The sequence below is a fragment of the Oncorhynchus tshawytscha genome, linkage group LG25, assembly GCF_018296145.1.
Source record: "Oncorhynchus tshawytscha isolate Ot180627B linkage group LG25, Otsh_v2.0, whole genome shotgun sequence".
NCBI classification, from domain to species: domain Eukaryota; kingdom Metazoa; phylum Chordata; class Actinopteri; order Salmoniformes; family Salmonidae; genus Oncorhynchus; species Oncorhynchus tshawytscha.
The window spans coordinates 34,011,029-34,025,938 of record NC_056453.1 but is presented as its reverse complement, the minus strand read 5'-3'; the positions used below and the strand labels follow the sequence as shown (position 1 = coordinate 34,025,938).

Sequence of the window (14,910 nt, the reverse complement as noted above, 5' to 3'; positions counted from 1 at the left end):
TAATAACCAGTCATCCTCTACTGATGGAATGAGGTCAATATCCTTCCAGGATACCCGGGCCAGGTCGATTAGAAAGGCCTTCTCACTGAAGTGTTATAGGGAGCGTTTGACAGTGATGAGGGGTGGTTATTTGACCACGGACACATTACGGGCGCAGGCAATGAGGCAGTGATCGCTGAGATCCTGGTTGAAGACAGCAGAGGTGTATTTAGAGGGCAGGTTGGTCAGGATGATATCTATGAGGGTGCCCGTGTTTACAGATTTAGGGTTGTACCTGGTAGGTTCCATGATAATTTGTGTGAGATTGAGAGCATCTATCTTAGATTGTAGGACGATTGTAGGACGTCACCTAACAGTACAAACTCTGAAGATAAATGGGGGGCAATTAATTCACATATGGTGTCCAGGGCACAGCTGGGGGCTGAGGGGGGTCTATAACAAGCGGCAACAGTGAGAGACATATTTCTGGAAAGGTGGATTTTTAAAAGTAGAAGCTCAAACTGTTTGGGCACAGACCTGGAGAGCATGACAGAATTCTGCAGGGTATCTCTGCAGTAGATTGCAACTCCACCCCCTTTGGCAGTTCTATCTTAGCAGAAAATGTTGTAGATGGGGATGGAAATTTCAGAATTTTTGGTGGCCTTCCTAAGCCAGGATTCAGACATGGCTAGGACGTCAGTGAATAAAACAAACTTAGGGAGGAGGCTTCTGATGTTAAAATGCATGAAACCAAGGCTTTTATGGTTACAGAAGTCAACAAATAATAGCGCCTGAGGAATAGGGGTGGAAATGGGGGCTACAGGGCCTGGGTTAGCCTCTACATCACCAGAGGAAAAGAGGAGGAGTAGGATAAGGGTATGGCTAAAGCCTATAAGAACTGGTCGTCTAGTGCATTGGCGACAGAGAATAAAAGGAGCAGATTTCTGGGCGTGGTAGAAAAGATTCAAGGCATAATTTACAGACAAGGGTATGGTAGGATGTGGAGTACAGTGGAGGTAAACCTAGGCGTTGAGTGAAGATGAGAGAGGTTTCGTCTCTGGAGGCACCAGTTAAGCCAGGTGAGGTCTCCGCATGTGTGTGGGGTGGGACAAAGAAGCTATCTAATGCATGTTGAGCAGGACTGAGGGCTCTACAGTGAAATAAAATAGTAAGAACTAGCCAAGCCAGCAGTAGACAAGGCATATTGACATTCGAGTGAGGCATAAAGCAATCACAGGTGTTGATCAGGAGAGCTAAAACAACAATGGGTAAATGGCAATGAATGGGCAGAGCGGGTCAGTTAGGTACATACAGGACCTGAGTTTGAGGCTGGGGCTGACAGGTAAACAAAATAAGGTACTGTGTTATTGAAACAGTCCAGGGGGGATCAGCTGTGTAGCCAAGTTATAATATGGTCAAAAGAGCAGCAATAGGTGAGTCATCGTGCTGTTCGGTAGTCACTACAACGCTAGGCGAGCAGGCGACACAGCATTCAGAATAGCTAGCGGGCCGGGGCTAGCAGATGGTTCTTCGGCGACATTGTAACAGAATAGCCTGTTGAGACCACATCGGGCGATCACGTCGGCAGTCCAGTCGTGATATTGAATACATAATTTAAACATTCACAGTGTAGGTTGGAAAAAGCATGTGAACTCCTAGGCTAATGACTTTTCCAAAAGCTAATTGGAGTCAGGAGTCAGCTAACCTGGAGTCCAATCAAGGATATGAGTTGGAGATGTTGGTTGGAGCTGCCCTGCCCTATAACAAATAGAGGTTGACCTATTAATTCGCATGGCCGATTAATTAGGGCCAATTTCAAGTTTTCATAACAATCGGTAATCTGCATTTTTAGACGCCGATTATGGCCGATTACATTGTATTCCACAAGGAAACTGCGCAGCAGGCTGACCACCTGTTACGCAGCAAGGAGTGCAGCAAGGAGCCAAGGTAAGTTGCTAGCTAGCATTAAACGTATCTTATTATTTATTTGTCACGTGCGCCGAGTACAACAGGTAGACCTTACAGTGAAATGCTTACTTACAGGATCTAACCAATAGTGCAAAAAAGGTATTAGGTGAACGATAGGTAAGTAAAGAAATAAAAACAACAGTAGAAAGACAGTGAAAAACAGTAACGAGGCTATAAAAGTAGTGAGGCTATATACAGTAGCGAGGCTATATACAGTAGCGAGGCTATATATGGTAGCGAGGCTATATACAGTAGAGAGGCTACATACAGTAGAGAGGCTATATACAGTAGCGAGGCAATAAAAGTAGTGAGGCTATATACAGTAGCGAGGCTATATACAGTAGTGAGGCTATATACAGTAGTGAGGCTATAAACACTAGCGTGGCTATATACAGTAGTGAGGCAACATACAGACACAAGATTTGGCATGGGTCCTGAGATCCTCAAACGGTTCTACAGCTGCAACATTAGTTGCATCACTGCCTGGTATGGCAATTTCTCGGCCTACGACCGCAAGGCACTTCAGAGGGTAGTGTGTACAGCCCAGGTATTCACTGGGGCAAAGCTGCCTGCCATCCAGGACCTTCATGTACATACTACCTCAATTGGCCCGACCAACCAGTGCTCCCGCACATTGGCTAACCGGGCTATCTGCATTGTGTCCCACCACCCACCACCCGCAACCCACCACCCGCCAACCCCTCTTTCTACGCTACTGCCACTCTCTGTTCAACATATATGCATAGTCACTTTAACCATACCCACATGTACATACTACCTCAATAAGCCTGACTAACCGGTGTCTGTATATTAGAGGTCGACCGATTAATCGGAATGGCCGATTAATTAGGGCTGATTTCAAGTTTTCATAACAATCGGAAATCGGTATTTTTGGGCGCCGATTTGCCGATTTAAAAAATATATATATATTTTTTATACCTTTATTTAACTAGGCAAGTCAGTTAAGAACACATTCTTATTTTCAATGATAGCTTAGGAACGGTGGGTTAACTTCCTTGTTCAGAGGCAGAACAACAGATTTTCACCTTGTCAGCTCGGGGGATGCAATCTTGCAACCTTACAGTTAACTAGTCCAATGCAATAACGACCTGCCTCTCTCTCGTTGCACTCCACAAGGAGACTGCCTGTTACGCAAATTCAGTAAGCCAAGGTAAGTTGCTAGCTAGCATTAAACTTATCTTATAAAAAACAATCAATCACAATCACTAGTTGAAGTGTACCTATGATAAAAATGACAGACCTCTACATGCTTTGTAAGTAGGAAAACCTGCAAAATCGGCAGTGTATCAAATACTTGTTCTTCCCACTGTAGCCTTGCTACTCTTATTTTCAAATGTATTTTTACTGTTGCTTTATTTCTTTACTTACCTCCACACACACACAGACACACATACTTTTTTTCTCCGCACTATTGGTTAGAGCCTGTAAGTAAGCATTTACCTGTCAGTAACCTGTTGTATTTGGCGCACATGACAAATACACTTTGAATTGATTTGATTGAGGTTGTATGTACATGTAGATATGGTTAAAGTGACTATGCAAATATGATGAACAGAGAGTAGCAGCAGCGTAAAGAGGGGTTGGCGGGCGGTGGGTGGTGGGTGGCGGGACACAATGCAGATAGCCCGGTTAGCCAATGTGCGGGAGCACTGGTTGGTCGGGCCTATTGAGGTGGTATGTACATGAATGTACAGAAATCTTCACATAATCTTAACATAATCACTAGTTAACTACACAAGGTTGATGATATTACTAGGTTAACTAGCTTGCCCTGAGTTGGAAATAATCAATGTAGTTAATTTATCATCGAATCACAGCCTACTTCGCCAAAGGGAGGATGATTTTTTTTAAAGTGCATTTGCGAAAAATGCACAATAGTTGCACGAATGTATCTAACCATAAACATCAATGGCTTTCTTAAAATCAATACACAGAAGTATATTTTTTTAAACCTGCATATTTAGTTAAAATAAATTCATGTTAGCAGGCAATATTAAGCTAGGAAAATTGTGTCACTTCTCTTGCGTTCATGTCACGCAGAGTCAGGGTATATGCAACAGTTTGGGCTGCCTGGCTCGTTGCGAACTAATTTGCCAGAATTTTACATAATTATGACATAACATTGAAGGTTGTGCAATGAACAGCAATATTTAGACTTAGGGATGCCACCTGTTAGATAAAATACTGAACGGTTCCATATTTCACTGAAAATATAAATGTTTTGTTTTCGAAATGATAATGATGAAATGAAATGATGGCTTGTATTTCTGTGTTTATTATATTATAATTAAGTCTATGATTTGATATTTGATAGAGCAGTCTGACTGAGCGGTGGTAGGCAGCAGCAGGCTCGTAAGCATTCATTCAAACTTCACTGGGTTTGCCAGCAGCTCTTAACAATGCTTGAATCACAGCGCTGTTTATGACATCAAGCCTATCAACTCCTGAGATTAGGCTGGCACTTAGAACATCCAATAATCAAAGGTACAGTTGATGTCCGATGTTTACATACACCTTAGCCAAATACATTTGAGCTCAGTTTTTCACAATTCCTGACATTTAATCCTAGTAAAAGTTCCCTGTCTTAGGTCAGTTAGGATCACCACTTTATTTTAAGAATCTGAAATGTCAGAATAATAGTAGAGAGAAATATTTATTTCAGCTTTCATTTCTTTCATCAAATTCCCAGTGGATCAGAAGTTTACATACACTCAATTAGTATTTGGTAGCATTGCCTTTAAATTGTTTAACTTGGGTCAAACATTTCAGGTAGCCTTCTACAAGCTTCCTACAATAAGTTTGGTGAATTTTGGCCCATTCATCATGACAGAGCTGGTGTAACTGAGTCAAGTGTGTAGGCCTCCTTGCTCGCACACGCTATTTCAGTTCTGCCTCCAAATTTCTAGGGTTGAGGTCAGGGCTTTGTGATAGCCACTCCAAAACCTTGACTTTGTTGTCCTTAAGCCTTTTTGCCACAACTTTGGAAGTATGCTTGGGGTCATTGTCCACTTGGAAGACCCATTTGCGACCAAGCTTTAACTGATGTCTTGAGATGTTGCTTCAATATATCCACATAATTTTCCTACCTCATGATGTCATCTATTTTGTGAAGTGCACCAGTCCCTCTTGCAGCAAAGCACCCCCACAACATGATGCTGCCACACCCATGTTTCATGGATGGGATGGTGTTCTTCGTCTTGCAAGCCTCCCACGTTTTCCAACCCAACATAACGATGGTAATTATGGCCAAACAGTTCTATTTTTGGTTCATCAGACCAGAGGACATTTCTCCAAAAAGTATGATCTTTGTCCCCATGTTCAGTTGCAAACCGTAGTCTGGCTATTTTATGGCAGTTTTGGAGCAGTGGCTTCGTCCTAACTGAGCAGCCTTTCATGTAATGTCGATATAGGACTAGTTTTACTGTGGATATAGATACTTTTGTACCTGTTTCCTCCAGCATATTCACAAGGTTCTTTGTTGTTGTTCAGGGATTGATTTGCACTTTTCGCACCAAAGTACGCTCATCTCTCGGAGACAGAACGCGTCTCCTTCCTGAGTGGTATGACGGCTGCGTGCTCCCATGGTGTTTATACTTGTGTACTATTGATTGTACAGATGAACATGGTACCTTCAGGAGTTTGGAAATTGCTCCCAGGGATGAACCAGACTTGTGGATGTCTACAAATTTTTTCTGAGGTCTTGGCTGATTTCTTATGATTTTCCCATGATGTCAAGCAAAGAGGCACGGAGTTTGAAAGTAGACCTTGAAATACATCCACAGGTACGTCTCCAATTGACTCAAATGATGTAAATTAGCCTATCAGAATCTTCTAACCCATGACATCATATTTTGGAATTTTCCAAGCTGTTTAAAGGCACAGTCAACTTACTGTATGTAAACTTCTGACCCACTGGAATTGTGATAAAGTGAATTATAAGTGAAATAATCTGTCTGTAAACAATTTTTCATGCAGTAGTCCTAACCGACTTGCCAAAACTATAGTTTGTAAGGACTATAGCTTAAACGTTAGCTTTTTTGCATGGCACATATTGCACCTTTACTTTCTTTTCCAACATTGTGTTTTTGCATTATTAAAACTAAATTGAGCATGTTTCATTATTTATTTGAGACTAAATATATTAATATACTAATTATTTATTTATTAAATTTAGTTCAAATAAGTGTTCATTGTTCATTCAGTATTGTTGTAATTGTCATTATTACATATATATATATATATATAGGCCGATTAACCGATTAAGCTGTTTTTGGTTCTCCAATAATCGGTAGCGGCGTTGAAAAATCATAATCGGTCAACCTCTAATAAAAAACACTCAAAAAATGTTAGTTTGATATTCACAAGAAGCATTGCCTGATGTGAACCATGCCTCAAACAAAAGAGATCTCAGAAGACCTAGTTGTTGACTTGCATAAACCTGGAAAGGGTTACAAAAGAATGGATGCACATCAGTACATGGTAAGACAAATTGTCTATAAATGGAGAAAGTTCAGCACTGTTGTGACTCTCCCTAGGAGTGGCCGTCCTGCAAAGATGACTGCAAGAGTAAAGTGCAGAATGTTCAATGAGGTTAAGAAGAATCATTGTGTCAGCTAAAGACTTACTTAAATCTCTGGAAGATGGTAACATATCTGTTGAAGAGTCTGCAATACGTAAAACACCAAACAAGAATGGTGTTCATGGGAGGACACCACGGAAGAACACACACTATGTGTTTAGAAGAAAAAAAAACGCAGCACAGCACACCAACATCAAAACCTCATCCCAACTGTAAAGTATGGTGGAGGGAGCATGATGATTTGGTGCTGCTTTGCTGCCTCAGGCCCTGGACAGCTTGCCATCATCAACGGAAAAATGAATTCCCAAGTTTATCAAGACATTTTGCAGGAGAATGTCAGGCTATCTGTCTGCCAATTGAAGCTCAACAGAGGTTGGGTGATGCAACAGGGCAACAACCCAAAACACAGAAGTAATCAACAACAGAATGGCTTCAACAGAAAATACGCCTTCTGGAGTGGCCCAGCCAGAGTCCTGACCTCAACCTGATTTAAAATGCTGTGGCATGACCTCGAGAGTGGTTCACACTAGACATCCTAAGAATATTGCTGAACTGAAACAGTTTTGTAAAGATGAATGGTCCAAAATTCCTCCTTACCGTTGTGCAGGTCTGATCCGCAACTACAGAAAACGTTTGGTTGAGGTTATTGCTGCCAAAGGAGGGTCAACCGGTTATTAAATCCAAGGGTTCATATACTTTTCTCACCCTAATGTTTACACGGTGTGTTCAATAAAGACATGAAAACTTATAATTGCTTGTGTGTTATTATTTTAAGCAGGCTGTGCTTGTCTGTTGTTGTGACTTAGATGAAGTTCAAATAAAATTGTATGACCAATTTATGCAGAAATCCAGGTAATTCTAAAGGGTTCACATACTTTTTCTTGCCACTGTACATCAAATCCTGAAGCTTTAATTTACATTCATTGCCAAATAGATTCCAACCATCCAGGATCAATCTGACATCGCTGCTACACCGCAAACCATGTAAACAGGTTCTTTGATATAACCAAAGTCAAAGCCGTAACACAATATCTGAAGATGAACAGATGAACAGATTATATAATGCAGAGTTGAGGCCCACATTCTGGGAATATTTGAAGACCTACTGGAAGCTCTGTGTCCTGGCATGACCTTGTGAGGCTTTATTTGACGGTAGGAAAAGCTTGGGTTAGGATGAGGTGCCATCTTGACAGATTTCTTGTTAAGAATAGAACTCACTTTGTTTATGAGACCTTGTTACACAGTATAGTAACTGTGCTAATAAATTGGTATGACTACACCATGATTCTCTTTCAGAAACCTGTCTCCAATACGGTATCCCATAATAGAGAGAGCATGAGGTTATTGCTGAGTCACTGAGAAGGCTTTACGTCACTCGCTGCGCAGCTACTGTACATGGTGTCAGAGAGAGAACCTGGGAGGGGAGACGACAAGACAAGGTTATCCTTCTCCTGTGGTTGAGATGCTACATATTTGTGTTGCTAACGTTCTACAGTATGGGATAGATCGGCAGGTTTTCAGGCATAGCCTCCTCAATCAACCTGTAAGCCAAGTGCAAAGTCATTGGATGTAGGCCTACTCCACTAGATATCTGTGCTGGTAGCATTTGATTCGATTTGCCTTAGCAGTTCATTACTGTAATGGATACACTGACTGCAGCCACAAAACAACACACTAATGCAATTACTCAATATTGATTCCCTGTCAAAATAAAGGTTAAATAAATACAATTAAAATATAACATAACTGGACATTTATTTCAGGCTAATGAGATTTACCATGTGACTTCATTAGGCATTCAAAACATAAGACCAGTAAATTACTAGTAAAAGACTGGCCATGTGCATGATGCAGCTAAACTGAACAAATGCATTCCTGTTCACACACACACACATTCAATCACTACAACCCCCCGTCCAAACTCTAGAACAGCCATTCAATGGACAATATGCTTGATGTTTTGACACAACATCTTTGAATTGAATGAAAGAACCCAGTCAGTCGATCCCAACAGAGAGAAATGAGGCACACGCCCACTCCCAATAAATCTTCAGGTTTCTTAACAACGGTAGGAGATCAACTGTTTGAAAAGACCACAATGGCTCCCATCGTTACCCAGGAGGACGAGAGAGACCCATCTAGAGAGGCTTTACTAGAACATTGTGATCCCATACACTCACTCACTGTCCTATGCAACAGCCATTGTATATGTTCAAGAAACCATGACTTGAAATCTAGACGAAGCTGGAATTTACAGACCTTTTGTCTATGTGGCTGTATTTTCTTCCAGTTGTAAAGTATGGGATTTCTACATTTTGAAAGGAACCGGTCTAATCCTTCCATCTCTGGTAAAAACAGCAGTGGATTAGTGGAGTACCGACCCAAAGAAACCCCTTGTTAGTGTGTTATTAACTCTAATGCCCAATTATAGAGGTATGGGGACGGACAGTCTTACAGGACTTGAATAGTAAATATGACTGGTGCCTATTAGACTGCATATCTGAGGAGTATAACCAATGTGCAAACACCCAAATTATTTAGTTTCAAGTGTATTTTAGAAATAATTGTTTCAGGTTAGTCATTTCCTCTTGAGTTTCCCATTAAGGGTTGATATGAACAGCTGACTTCCAATGGTACGTCGCGGCGCCACTGCGTAACACCGCCATCATTAAAACCAAAGCATGTATCCCTCCACACAGAGGCTGTCGCCTCAGCATACTCAGCATGTGAAATAGAATGTATCTGATGTCGCGAGCAATGTAGCAACATCCAGACATCAGAGGTGTCACACCACACTTGCAATACTTAAGTGAGATGCATATACTGTAACAGGTGATATGTGACAGTGTGAAAACCTTACTGTGTATTGCTGTAGCCAAGGGCTGGGCGATATAGCCAAAATATCATATCACAATATGTTTGACGGTAATGGCGGTATTCTATGGTATTTTATGCTTCTGAATAATAAAAGTTCTAAGTATGTTTAATGAGTAGTGTATTTTTAAAATTTATTTCACCTTTATTTAACCAGGTAGGCTAGTTGAGAACAAGTTCTCATTTACAATTGCGACCTGGACAAGATAAAGCAAAGCAGTTCGACAGATACAACAACACAGAGTTACACATGGAGTAAAACAAACATACAGTCAATTATACAGTAGAAAAATAAGTCTATAACCAATGTGAGCAATTGAGGTGAGATAAGGGTGGTAAAGGCAAAAAAAAGGCCATGATGGCAAAGTAAATACAATATAGCAAGTAAAACACTGGAATGGTTGATTTGCAGTGGAAGAATGTGCAAAGTAGAGATAGAAATAATGGGGTGAAAAGAAGCAAAATAAATAAATAAATACAGTAGGGGAAGAGGTAATTGTTTGGGCTAAATTATAGATGGGTTATGTACAGGTGCAGTAATGTGTGAGCTGCTCTGACAACTGGTGCTTAAAGCTACTGAGGGAGATAAGTGTTTCCAGTTTCAGAGATTTTTGTAGTTCGTTCCAGTCATTGGCATCAGAGAATTGGAAGGAGAGGCGGCCAAATGAGGAATTGGTTTTGGGGGTGACCAGAGAGATATGCTGGAGCGCGTGCTACAGGTTGGTGCTGCTATGGTGACCAGCGAGCTGAGATAAGGGGGGACTTTACTTAGCAGGGTCTTGTAGATGACCTGGAGCCAGTGGGTTTGGCGATGAGTATGAAGCGAAGGGCCAGCCAACGAGAGCGTACAGGTCGCAGTGGTGGGTAGTATATGGGGCTTTGGTAACAAAACAGATGGCACTGTGATAGACTGCATCCAATTTATTGAGTATGGTATTGGAGGCTATTTTGTAAATGACATCGCCGAAGTCGAGGATCGGTAGGATGGTCAGTTTTACGAGGGTATGTTTGGCAGCATGAGTGAAGGATGCTTTGTTGCGAAATAGGAAGCCATTCTAGATTTAACTTTGGATTGGAGATGTTTGATGTGAGTCTGGAAGGAGAATTTACAGTCTAACCAGACACCTAGGTATTTGTAGTTGTCCACATATTCTAAGTCAGAACCGTCAGAGTAGTGATGCTGGACAGGCGGGCAGATGCAGGCAGCGATCGGTTGAAAAGCATGCATTTAGTTTCACTTGTATTTAAGAGCAGTTGGAGGCCACGGAAGGAGAGTTGTATGGCATTTAAGCTCGTCTGGAGGGTTGTTAACACAGTGTCCAAAGAAGGGCCAGAAGTATACAGAATGGTGTCGTCTGCGTAGAGGTGGATCAGAGACTCACCAGCAGCAAGAGCGACATCATTGATGTATACAGAGAAGAGAGTCGGCCCAAGAATTGAACCCTGTGGCACCCCAATAGAGACTGCCAGAGGCCCGGACAACAGGCCCTCCGATTTGACACACTGAACTCTATCAGAGAAGTAGTTGGTGAACCAGGCGAGGCAATCATTTGAAAAACCAAGGCTATCGAGTCTGCCGATGAGGATGTGGTGATTGACAGAGTCGAAAGCCTTGGCCAGGTCAATGAATACTGCTGCACAGTATTGTTTCTTATCGATGGCGGTTAAGATATCGTTTAGGACCTTGAGCGTGGCTGAGGTGCACCCATGACCAGCTCTGAAACCAGATTGCATAGCGGAGAAGGTGGGATTCGAAATGTTTGTTGAATTGGCTTTCAAAGACCTTAGAAATGCAGGGTAGGATAGATATAAGTCTGCAGTTTGGGTCAAGAGTGTCCCCCCATTTGAAGAGGGGGATGACCGCAGCTGCTTTCCAATCTTTGGGAATCTCAGACGATACAAAAAAGAGGTTGAACAGGCTAGTAATAGGGGTTGCAACAATTCCGGCAGATAGTTTTAGAAAGAAAGGGTCCAGATTGTCTAGCCCGGCTGATTTGTCGGGGTCCAGATTTTGCAGCTCTTTCAGAACATCAGCTGACTGAATTTGGAAGAAGGAGAAATGGGGAAGGCTTGGGCGAGTTGCTGTGGGGGATGCAGTGCTGTTGACCGGGGTAGGGGTAGCCAGGTGGAAAGCATGGCCAGCCATAGAAAAATGCTTATTGAAATTCTCAATTATAGTGGATTTATCGGTGGTGACAGAGTTTCCTATCCTCCGTGCAGTGGGCAGCTGGGAGGAGGTGTTCTTATTCTCCATGGATTTTACAGTGTCCCAGAACTTTTTTGAGTTTGTGTTGCAGGAAGCAAATTTCTGCTTGAAAAAGCTAGCCTTGGCTTTTCTAACTGCCTGTGTATATTGGTTTCTAGCTTCCCTGAAAAGTTGCATATCACGGGGGCTGTTCGATGCTAATGCAGAACGCCATAGGATGTTTTTGTGTTGGTTAAGGGCAGTCAGGTCTGGAGAGAACTCAGGGCTATATCTGTTCCTGGTTAATCAGTCTAATCGTGTAATACTAATTACAGAGAATCTTTGATAAAAACTATAAGTCTTCAGTTAATGATAGTAAAGACACGACACTGGTATTCACGATATATCGGCCAACTGTAGCCTAACTGTCCCCATAATAAACTAGAAGTAACAGCATTTGCAATGAGCTATGGTTCTTTTTCTCCATGGTCTCAGTGGGGAACAGTAAAACCCATTTAGAGGGATGAAACTTGAGGACCACAGTAAAGGCTTGTTTGTTTGGAGAACAGATGTGTGACTGTTTCTGTACTTTCCAACAGTGCTGCCAATCAATTTCAGGAATGTTTCAACCATATGATATTAAATAATTTGCTGACTTTGCCCATGGCACAGCTACAGTACATGCAGCAGGCTAGTAGGGCATGAATTTCAGCAAACACCATAGAAAAATATTTTGAAGTTCTATGACTGATTGTTTGCTCAAAGCTAAACAATGACACAGTAACCTGAGTAGTTCTACATATTTAGCATGTTACGCAGCTTTGGCCGAGGCCTGGTGTTTCAACATAGATGTCTATTCGTACTAATGACAGCGACAGATGATGGTGTCACGTGCAAGATGAACTGGAGGAAATGCACCCTCCCAACTGGGCTGTTGATTGTTCCATTGTATAATTTTACTGTTATTCTGGACGAGGACGCATTTAAGCCACACCATTGCTTAAACCAGGGATGGGCAACTGTCGGCCCGTGGGCCACATGCGGCCGTACCCCCCCTTTGTAGGCCCGCGGACCACTGCATCAGCAGTTTTTCTCTTGTTATGTCAGTCACTGACAGTCACACAATTAGCCTATGTCAGCTAAAATGTTTTAGATGAGTAAATTAGTCTAGCCAGCTATCTAAACTTGTAGTAATCATGGTCGAATTACAGACCGGGGGCCCCTATTTATATTGTTAGTTACTCTCACTCAGATATCATATAAAAAAGGGAAGGAAATTTGCTGTAAAACTGCACATTTTTCTCTCTGCCCCATGGCGAAATTAGTGGAATTGCATGAAATGAGTTATAATAATAGCTAAATCTTCTCTCTGCCCCCGGGAAAATATATAGAATTGCAGCAAACTTGCTGTAAAACAGTGCCACCCCTTGGCCTAATGTGTAGAATCGCAGGAAATTAACTCTAAAACCTTTTTCTCTCCACTGTCAAGAGGGTGGGCCACTAAAATGTTTTGCTAGCAAGGTGGGGGTGGCCCCCGACAAAATGTCCCTTAGGGCCCCCAAAAGGCCTGCTCTGACAACATGTGTGGGTATGGATGTGGTTACGCAGACCCATGAGCCACTGCGGCCCCTCATGATGAGTTCAGATTTTTTTGTGGCCCCTACCCCCATCAAAGTTGCCCATCCCTGGTTTAAAACATCCTAATTATGGATACAACTTCTCTTCTGGGGTAAAAACTACTTGACTGCTAATGCTGGAGCAAAGTTTATTTTCCTCATGTTCCTATGACCAAGGATATTGTCACGGTTGTTAAAATGGATGGACCAAGGTGCAGCGTGATTTGAGTTCCACATCTTTATTAAAAGTGAAACTTCTCAACAAAACAATAAAAACCCAACGAACGTGAAGTAACACTAACACAAAACAATATCCCACAAATGCAGGTGGGAACAGGGATACCTTAAGTATGATCCCCAATTAGAGACAACGATAATCAGCTGCCTCTAATTGGGAACCACTCAATCCCAAACATAGAAATAAATCGACTAGAACACCCCCTAGTCACGCCCTGACCTACAACACCATAGAGAACCACGGGCTCTCTATGGTCAGGGCGTGACAGATATGTTGCTAGTTTGTTTTGCTTACTCACTGTTTGTTATGTTTGGTAACTATTATTGAATAGGATGTAGCTAAATAAGTGTTTCATTGATGCACAAAAGGTCACACGGAGATAAGCTTTAGGGAGACTTGAGGCTCTCTGTGCTTTATAGATGAACAACAGACAAAGGCTGTATGAAGACAGTTATAGAGAATGTTCTCAACATCACTGAACTGCCCTACAGCCTAGAGTCATTCCTTAAAATAAAATAATGTGACGAGACTATGACATTTGTTCAAGTTACAACAACATGTTTTGGGGTGTTGTACTTTTTCAGATGGAACACCCCAGGGTTTGTTAAGTATTATTAGCAAGCTGTCTGGTAGATAAATGCTCTGACGAACAGTTAATGTTAGGGATGCACGATATATCGGTGAACATATCGGAATCGGACGATATTAACTAAAAATGCCAACATCGGTAATGGCCCGATATCTAGTTTAACACCGATGTGCAAAACCGATGTCAAAGCTGATATACCTATATAATGACGTAATGAAGCCATGTAAAATGTTGCGCTACACGTGCAACACAGCATTCCTAACCTATCCCGCAATGTCTGCTGTGTGGATCGAGCAGTCAACAAGTCAAACAGTCAATTGAAAGAGTAAGAACATTTCAGCGAGACTCAAAAGGCGAAATCCATTAACGCCAAGATAATGGAATTCATTGCCCTTGACAATCAACCGTTCTCTGTCGTGGGTGATGGCTTTCGCAACTAGTCGAGCACCGATACACACGACCAAGTGCGCTATTTTTCAGATGTTGCCCTACCGAAGTTGCACAGTAATAGCGTCACTGCTATTAGTTTCACGACATACTATGGAATGCCGTTTGGGTATTTGCGTGTCAAAAAAGATACACGTCAAAAAACAATATTTGACAATAACGCTATTTGACGCCTTAAATAAGCTTTAAATTTGAGATGTCAAATAACACTTTTCTATTATAGAATATTGTGTGTTCTGAATTTGCATGTGCAAGCCAAGCACCACCACTACTATCAGTAGCACTGTCAAAGCTGAACAAAAAAGTCTGCAAACAAGCAATCACCGGCCACGAACAATGGGTTTACAATAACGCGTTGGTAATTAAGCATTATTTGTTCGACCGCAACTTCTGAGGTAGCTAGCTAGCTTTAGC

The 14,910-nt window shown here is 41.9% G+C and overlaps 1 protein-coding gene across 10 annotated transcripts in view; it reads right to left on the bottom strand.

Annotated features, from left to right (window-relative positions):
- Window positions 1-14,910, bottom strand: part of dst (dystonin) — a 200,013-nt gene that overhangs the window by 172,715 nt on the left and 12,388 nt on the right. The window lies entirely within an intron of this gene.